Source organism: Urocitellus parryii, chromosome 2 (assembly GCF_045843805.1).
Source record: "Urocitellus parryii isolate mUroPar1 chromosome 2, mUroPar1.hap1, whole genome shotgun sequence".
Classification (NCBI taxonomy): domain Eukaryota; kingdom Metazoa; phylum Chordata; class Mammalia; order Rodentia; family Sciuridae; genus Urocitellus; species Urocitellus parryii.
In genome coordinates, this window is record NC_135532.1 from 223,101,951 (window position 1) to 223,111,768 (window position 9,818).

The window sequence follows — 9,818 nt, forward strand, 5'->3', positions numbered from 1 at the left end:
TAATTGAGACCCAGAGGCCAAACGTGGAGCACCAGGAGCTGATGCTTGCCCTCTGAGGTTCTGGTCCTGCTGGAACCAGTTCTTCCCTCTAGTCCACTCCTTCCTTTGGGAACAGAAGTGTTAATCCTGTGCCATCGCATCTTGGTAGTGTGTAACTTGGTGTTTTGGGGGGTAGGGTGGGTTTCACTGGGGATTGAGCCTAGGGGTGTTATACCACTGAGATTCATCCTCAGCCCGTTTTTAAAATTATTTTTTATTTTGAGCCGGGGTCTCACTAAGTTGCCAAGGCTGGCCTCAAATATCATCCTCCTGCCTCACATGCCTGGTTAGTTGGCCTTACAGGGGTGTGCCACCATGCCTGGCTTATTTTATTTTGTTTTCACAGGAGCTCACAGCTGAGTTTGTCTTGGTTTCAGAGGCAAATTCAGTCTTAGATTTTGGAGCAGCCCAGGAGCTACTGACTCTGGGGTGGACTCATGCATTTGCACTGTGAGGTGAACACAAGCCTTTGGGGGCCAGAGGTGGACTGTTAGGGCTGGGATTTCAAATGTCCTCCCACATGTGCTGGAGGGTTGGTCCCCGATACAGGTGTCCGGAGGTGAGGCCTTTGAGAGGAGACAGGATTATAAGGGCTCTGACCTCATAATGGAAAATGAGGACTAATAATTAATCTGTAATACAGCAATTCTGGGAGGCGTTTCTTTAACAAGATGATTTCCTCCAGGCCCTCAGGAACAAATTTTAATGAAAGTTACGTCCCCCTCCTCTCCTCCAACCTTTCCCCCAGCACCCCCCCCCCCATGGTTAACAAGGTATTCCAAATTCCAAAGACAGCCCTCAGCAGGGCCTCCCCTCTCCTCAGTGGGTGTCAGGTCTACCTGAAAAGACAGTGCAGACGCCGGGTGGGGCGCAGGAGGTCACAGTTCCCTTTGATGTGATGAGCAGGCTGCAGAGGCTCAGGCCTGGGAGGGGTGCTGTGGAAAGAGGGTGAGCCCCAGATCTTCTGTGTTTTCTGTCCCCCTGTCCCCTCTCATGGAAGCCGTGGCATCCAGGAGCTTTGAATAACACTGTTTTCCTTTGTCAGCCTCGGGCTCCTGAGCTTCAAGCAGACAGAACCTTCATTTCCTATACATGTCTTTGGCCATAGCCAACCGGGAGAAAGAGAGCCCCTCTGAGCAGTCTCTGGCCAGGGGAGCAGAGACTGCTCAGAGCAGAACAGCCCTTCTTCTGTCGCACTGCTTGTGGAATCTCAGGGAAACCCCAGGGTTGCAGAGGAGACTGGCCCGCGGTCCCCATCCCCTCCCCTCATGTTCTTGTGGTCTTGCTCGAGAGCATTCCAGGAAAGACACAAGACAGTCAAAGAATAGCAACATTTAGTGAAGGGACAGGGGCAGACGGATGTGCGTGGTGGGAACACGAGGCTAAGAGAAGAGTTCTATACGGTGGCCACTGTGCCGACGCCGCATGCCTCTCCAAGAAGCAATTTACCTGCAGTCATGCTTGGCTCTAAGTGGACAGGATGGATGACATTCCTCAGAAAACCCCCTGTTATCTGCAGGAGAAATGTGGCCCAAAATCATAATAAGAGAGACCCAAGGGAGAGAAAGATAAATCCTCCTAACCACAAAATCTGTAAAAACAGGTCAGCATGGGACAAAGTGACCTAGAGATGTCATGGCAGTGGGGACTTGAAAGTCGGATGTCATCCTGTCCGTCAAAAGTGGACCTTGGGGACTCTCTGGAGCCTTCTGGGATCCCTATAAAGCTGGAGTGTCGGGGTCATGCTGTCCTCTCCTCTGAGAGGACCTGCTCGTTCCCTGGAGAGTGCCCCTGTTCCCTTTTCCTACCCCTTCATGATCTCATGCCTGTTGCTCCGAGTGACATGTCTGGAAACCTTCTGTGATCTTGTGACTTGATCACAAGAATTGGGGTTTGAGGGCTAGGGGTGGGGTTTCTTCCTGATGGCTCAGGTTCCCGGAAGACACTGGCCTGTGACCCTCTCAGTCCCCTCCTGGGGGTCCAGCTCTTCTCACTTACATGAACCCTACTCTTCTCACTCTTCCCTTTCATTCTCACCTGTGGATTCTGACCTTCAGATCTGTGAGGAAGGGACCTAGGAGGAAACTGGCGAGGCCTGAGCCCTGGCCACCCCATTTGCCAGCAGAAGCAGGGAATCGAGTTTCATCTCCAAACTCGGGGGTTTTAAAGGATCAGAAAAGGGGACAAGGGGCACTCTCAGGGGAGAGAGTGGATCTCTCAGAGAGGATGGCGTGCCCCTCCTGCCCTCCAGTTTTGTTTTGGGTCCTGGGACGTTTCCAGAGAGTCCCGCCCAGGTCCACCTCTCTGACTGATAGCAGGATGACATCAGACTTCCAAGTCCCCACTGCACAAGGTAAAGGGCCAGGGCAGCTCGGAGTCACTGGGTCCATGCTGACCACTTCTAATTGGAACCTGTTCTTACGGAGTTTATGGCTGGAGTCTTGATCTCCCCGAGTTCTGGAATCGGGTCTGTGTCAGGGTCACAGCAACCTGCCTTCCGCCCAGGGTAACCTATGCCCTTCTTATGGGCAGTGGGGCCTGCATTTCTCCTGCGGATGACAGGTGGTTTGCTGAGGAATGCAGCAGAGCCTTTGACTTCAGCCTGGCAGGGCTGCAGGTAAATTGCTTTTTAAAAGAAAGCATTTGGGGATCAGCAGGGTGGGCCCGTTGGCAGAACTGTCCCCCATGATCCCACCACTCACATCTGTCTGTTCCCCAACACCGGCAGCTGCGCAGGGACATTCTGCCTCCCAGGTATTTCTCCTTTCTTCCTGCTGCCACTTCATCTGCCCATGGACACTAAGAGGGCGCACGGCAGCCAAGGGGTTCCCGCTTGGGTACTCGTGCTGTGTGGGTGCACACTGGACATCATAACTCTGCTGGTGGAGATTAAAATAGAGCCTTTTGGACTTTATTTAGTGGGTCATTTTGTGGTTCTAGGTGCTGTGAAGTAAGCACTCTCCTCCACCATTTTGGTCTTGAAAAAGCCATTTGAACTTTCTTGGTTTTGATATCAGGTGTCTCCCAAAGCTCCTGTGTTAATGCAGGAGTGTTGGGAGGTGAAATGATGGGACCCTGGGAGCTGTGACCTCATCAGGCCGTCCTAGTTTGAATGGACCGACCGGTGGTAACTGTGGGCAGGTGGAGCCTAGCTGGAGGAGGGGGCGTCCCTGGGGGCTGCCCTGGTAGGGTGCTTCTTCCTTGTGGCCTCTTCCTCTCTCTGCTTCTCAGCCGTCATGAACAGAGCAGAACTCCTCCCCAGGCCTTTCCGCCGTGAGGTTCTGCCTCACTTCAGGCCCAGAGCAACGGACCCAGCCAACCAGGACTCAGCCTCTGAAACGGAGTCCAAAATCAACTTCTTCCTCTAAATGGTTCTTGTCAGGTATTTTGGTCATAGCCACTAAAAGCAGATTAATACACAGTCTGTGTGGGGTAAGAATCAGAGTCTATCTGGAGACGACTCATTTGTTTGTTCTGGATTTTTTTTCCTTTTTTTTTTTTTTTATTACTGCTTTATTTCTAGGTTAAGTGGCTGCATTTTGATACCACCTCAGGGTCCTCTGTGCCACACACTAACTGGACAACTTATGGCTATGACTAAAAAAGAATTTATATATTAGTCTAACATGACATGGACTATGCAGGTATTAAATTCTGGTGAGAGACGGCCCCTAGAGGTTCTTTAAGTCGTATGACACTAGTATTAGTCTGTGATTGAAAGCATTTGGTCACAGGTCAGGTATGTGGGACGAAATCCTTCACATCTAAGCTTTCTCGCTATTGCATAATAGACACCTAAGAAAGAGGGAACTAAATTGATGGTTCAGAGAGGAAGGAAAGAGTTCATTCCCCTCTTGGACAGTAACACTCGGGAGGAAAGGGAAAATAAAGAGATGAGTCTTTGAATGTCCTAAACCCACCCCCGGCCAGTGCAGAGGCCACAGCACCACTGCTGCAGGTCAAGGGGCCGTTAGAGCTGCGACTCCCTCACCACAGGGAAGTGAGGCAGGAGCCCCGTCCTCTCTCAGGGGCAGCAGGGCACTCAGCATGGCCAGGGAGCTTCCCGTTCAGAGCAGGACAATATCCAACAGTATCCGACTGGAGGGTTAGGTCAGGATGTCAGCCAAGAGATTTACGGACGGACAGTCCAGCCTCAACTTCACATATGCCGAATGGAAAAGCTCTGACCCACGTTTTGAGAACAGCCACAGAATGATCTGCCTCTATTTTTGTTCCTCACTGTCCTACCTGGACAGACACCAAGCTTTTTGTTTGTGTGTGTGTGTGTGTTTAAGTTCTGGGGATTGAACCCAGGGACGCTCTACCATGGAGCTATACCCTCAGTCCTTTTTTGAGACGGGGTCTCACTAAGTTGCTGCGGCTGGCCTCGAACCTGCAGTCCTCCTGTGTCAGCCTCCTGAGTTGCTGGGATTGCAGGCGTGTGCCACCAGGCCTGGCCCAAGCTCTTTTACCTACCCTCTGTGGGCTGCAGATGAGAGAAGGCTACTGACTCAGCCCACGGGAGGCCAGCATCTCCACCAAGAAGATCCTGCAAACTCGATGCCGCTGCGGGAGCTTCCCATTGGTGGGACCTGACTGGAATCCAAACTTGAAGCCATGAGGGGCTGCCTGACCCCTGGCTGGATCAAAGACAGTGTGCTGGTGCTGAGAAGTGGGAACATAGAACAAGGGACTCATCAAGGCAAGTGAGGGTCCCTCTGGATTTTTAGAAACAATTTATTAGGCATACTGAAAGTACAGGAACGCTCAACTAGAAGACCCAGAGAACAGGAGGATGGTCAACACGATCTTTAGGGCAAAATTCCCCCACTATTCAAAAAAACTTCAAAAATGTGAAGGAGCTATAGGGATGAATCCTTCCCAACTGGCAGATATTGCCTTTAGAATCTATAACGCAAGAGAGATAATAACATCCAACTTTACACACTGTTCAATAATCCGTCTTTGATCTGCTGAACAGAGTGTTTTTTGGTAAACTGTATGAAATCAACGCGAAGATACAACTTCAATGCTGTGAAAACCTACTTTTAAATCATCCTGGTAACACTTAGAACAACACCTTGCTTCCTTTCGCTTCCTTACACATGAAAAGTCTGTTTGAGGGGGACAGGTGACTCCTGATGTGCTCATCATGAGAGAGAGAGAGAGAGGGGCCAGAGTCTATATGCCACCTCTGTCACCAAAATGGGGAGAACGCAAAGGAACATTCTTCCCTCTTCTAGTAAGCCAGATGCCACTCTAGCCTCCCACTGTGGAGTCTACCCTTGCCCCAGGTCATCCAGACATTGAGTCGAAGTAGAGGGTGTCTAGTGGTAGGCTGGGACCCACGTCAGATTATGACAACCATGTAAAGGGCTGTGCCTGAGGTTTCATTCTGTAAATGAAAAAACAAAAAACAAAACACAAACAAACAACAACAGCAACAACAAAACCAGTCAGATGTACTGTGAAGCTAATGACGCTTAAGCTCCAGGCCTCCCACAAGGACAGGCCACTTCCAAGTTACAAATCTCTCATTCCTGCAAATTCTCTAAATCCACGATCATGTACTTATTGGAAATGAAATACCTGTCTCTTTCCATTCTGACCTCCCTCCATCTTCTTTCATGGTAGTGGGTGCTGAAGTGGCCACAGGCTGTCTGAACCAGGCCATGGCGGATCGAGGAGGGGAGAAGTTTATTGAAGATTGAGTGATGGATATATGTGACGTTTCATCAAGTTTGAGAAAATTTCTACTGAATTTTCTCATACCATACATAAGCTGCTTGGAATTCGGGGATTTTCCATAGTGATCTTTGGCACAGCATCCACAAATGTCCAGTAGCCAGGTGTTCAGGGGCATTTTAGTTAATCTATCAGTAAGAAAATAAAGCTTCAGTCCCACATTTAGCCAAAAGAGAATACAGAGATTGGATTTCCCATCCTGTAAGAAACAACTCCAGACAAAATAAGTGAAAGAATAATCTTTAAAACAAACTAGACATCAGGGACAAAGGACGGTGGGCACTGGGAGAGGAGGAAGAGAACTGAGCGGTGGAGCTTGGGAAGAAGAGATGGCGGGTTCTGACTGAGGTCTGCAGAGGGCTGGGAAGAAGGGAGGGGGAAGGCAGGAGAGAACAAACTTTGAGGTCACTGAGCGGCCCCTGGGGTCTTCGGATGTGAGGAAACTTCCTGAGCCTGGCAGAAGAACTGCCTGGAAGGATCAGAGGGAAAAATACCCAAAGTGTGCACCTTTACCAAAATAATACGTGGCGGGGATGTCTCTGCCTCAGTAAAAGCAAAATGGACCCTGGGTTAACTGCTGCTCTCATCCTCTGAATGCAGTTGGAAGGAAAATCCTAAAGGAACAGAACTGCTTCAAGGTAAGTTAATCATGTCCCCAACAAAGCTCCATAATATTTACAGGAGTGCAAAAATGACCAGCACTCAGCACAAGTCAGCTGCACACGTCTTCCATCCAATAAAACAACAGACACAACAAGAGGCAACAGGAGAAAAGGAAGCCGACCCAGAAATGGAGCAGGTGGTAGGAGATGGGAAAGGACCCTCGACGCTGTCACCTGCTCAAGGAGTCAGAGCAGAGACGGAACATGCTGAGCACAAACGGGAAGCTCCAAGTCCGACTTTCAGAAATGAAAACCCTGTGTGAGCTGAGAGATCAGCAGGCGGTCACGGAGGATAGGGAAAAGGACCGTGAGCCAGGAGACACAATAAGAGGGGCCACCCAATGAAACTCGAGAAAGAGAGACTTATCAGAGCAACGGCGACTATGGGACAATTTGAAATGGTCAAATATGTATAATTGGAGTCTTTGAAGGAAGAAAGAAAGGAAAGAAAAATTGCTAGAAGACAAAATGGCTGAAAAAATCGTGATTCTGGTTTTAAAAGATCATGAACTCAAAAATCTAAGAAATTAAAAGAACCAAAGTGTGCATGTGTGCACACACAACACAAAAACTACACTACAGTACATCACAATCAAATGGCACAAATCTGGTAATAAGGAAAAAAAGCTTAAAAGAAGCCACAGTCAAAGACATGTAGAGGGACAACAGGTAAGGACAACAAATTCCTCCCTGAAAATGGTTGGGCTAAGAAACAGTGAGACAATACTGTGAACAGTACAGTGAGACAAAACAGTGAGACAAAGGAAAAAACTATCAATTTAGAACTCTATGTCCAGCAAAAACATCTTTCAAGGTTGAAAAAAATGAATGACGTTCAGTCACATAAGCTGAACACCTTCAGCACCAGCAGCTGCACCACAGAAACACTGACGTGCGGAATGCTTCCCTCTGCAGTGGCACCAGAGAAGCAATCTAGATGGAGAAACGTACAGACTTTGCTTATTGATTAAACCTCTTTAAATACCACTGACTAATGTGAAGACAGTCACAATGCATTTGGGGTTTGGAACATCCCTAGAAGCGAATCACATGATGACAAAGCACAAAGACTGGGAGGTAGGGAAGAAGCAGGTTGGGAAATCTTCTACGGGAAGAGGCAGAATATCACTTGGTTATTATGGAGAAAGACATAGGCCCTGAGCCCTGCAGTGCCCACTAAATAATAAGACAAAGTTACAGCTAATGACCCAGCAAAGGAGAACAAAATCATAGAAAATGTCCAGCTAATCAGCAAGAAGGAAGAAAAAGATAAAATGGAGAGCAAAGAGCAGATGAAGTGAGAAATAAATAAGAGATTTAATCCAACCATATAAGCAATCATATTAAATGTAAATGATTTAAATACCTTGATTAAAAGGCAGAGAATATCAGATTGGGGAAAAAAATCTATACTCAGATATATGTCAACTACAGGAAACACACTACATATGGTAACACAAATAGGTAGAAGTGAAAGCCATTATTGCTTGCTTTGGATCTGCAATGTCCTGCAAAGGCTTGGTCCTCAGCTCGGTGCTACTGGAAGGTGGGGGAAACCTGTAAAAGGGGGACTGGTGGAAGATTTTAGGTCAGTGGGGGTATGCCCTTGAAGGGGATGGACCTCAGGCCTTCCTCTTCCTCTTTTCTTTTACTTCCAATCCATGAAGCAAATGGTTTTGCTATGTCCTCTTACCATGATGTTGCCTCACAGGCCCAAAGAAATAGGGCCAATCAATCAAGGACTGAAACCTCTGAAACCATAAGCCAAAATAAATCTTTCCTTAAGTAAGTTGTCTCAGGTATTTTGTTACAATAAAAGAAAGCTAATAAACACAATACTAAACTGATCACAAGAAAGAAGCGATTATTACATTAATATAAATGAAGTAGGTTTTATAGTACACAAAGAGGATCATTTAAAAATGATAGGGGGGGGTAAGCAAATCAATCCTCTACATTTATTTACCCAAAGAGAAACCAAAATTGATAGAACTGTAAGGTGAATAAGACAAAGAAGCCATTATAGTCCTTCCTCTCGCCTCTACCTTTCCTCTTTTGTCAAAAAGCCACCAGATGGATTCCTGTGAGGCGGATGGTCAGCTTGTGTGGAAGGTGGGCCCAGGCACCTGGAGATGGGTTAGTGCAAGGAATATGGGAAACCAGGGTCTTGAGGGGAGGAACTCCTACAGGAGCAGAGAGCCATGGACAGCCCTATGGTGCTGGACTGGAGTCTAAGCTATCAATGTCAGATCAAGAAATTCAACATGTAGACAGAAGATTCAGAATTAAATCCAGATGTGAATGCATGTGTATTTTTCCCTTCATGTCTGACTGCTGACAGGCTGGGCCATTCACGTGTGTTTCCAATGAGCATGTATTAAGTCCAGGTGGAAGTTCCCACACCGTTCTCCACCAAAAGGAATCTGATTCCCTAGGGACAAGGCTGGTTTCAGAGCTATGGCAGGGAAAGAATGAGAGAGGATTCCTGTAACATCCTGTGCCCCAAAGTAAGAACACAGGAAGAATAAAGACACATATAAAAGGACAGGGAAACTGTTCTGAACTCAGCACTGCTAAATTTAGACTAATTTGAGCATCAAATTTAAAAAAAAATGATGGCAACTGATTATAACCCTTTGAAAGATACAGGAATCCATGAATCCACATCACATACACATGGGGTCAAGGAAACTAATGGGAATAACAGAACATTCTTTTCTTGTAGTAGAAAGCCCACAAATAAAGGAATGATGGGATAAGGAAATCTCTGTTTGGCAATGACCATAAAAACGCTGCAGGCAAGAAACATCAACAGATGCCCAAATTAGTGGGTACTCCCAAAATAACTCCTCCCAAAATTTCTATGAAGAGGGAAAAGCTTGGTGAAATGACTGAAATTATCACACCAGTAACAGGGCAGATGGGCACCCAGGCCACCACTCACTGGGTGACCTGAAGGGAACACAGCTTCGTGGCATTCTGGCCCCAAGCGCAATGCCTACTCTTGAGGAAACTCCAATTAAGGGACACGCCAACAAAGGATCTGTTCATAGTTGTCCAAATGATCAAGGCCATGAAAGTCAGAGACTGAGGAGTATTCCAAATTGAAGGAGACAAGAGGATACTGGGTTGCCTGAGAATGGGGCAGGAGTAAAAGTGAACAACAGCATGGGGGACAAGTCTGTTATCGTCCTACAACATCACCACGGGCAGCGTGCCAAGCTGCACCTACAATGAGCACTCAGTGCCAGCTGATGCCCTCATCAGGCAACTACATACACTGAGGTGACCCAATGGGCACTTCAGCAGCACCAGTGACACACACACCATGTCAAAACGATGATGGCGGTACATGAGTGCTTGTCACTTATA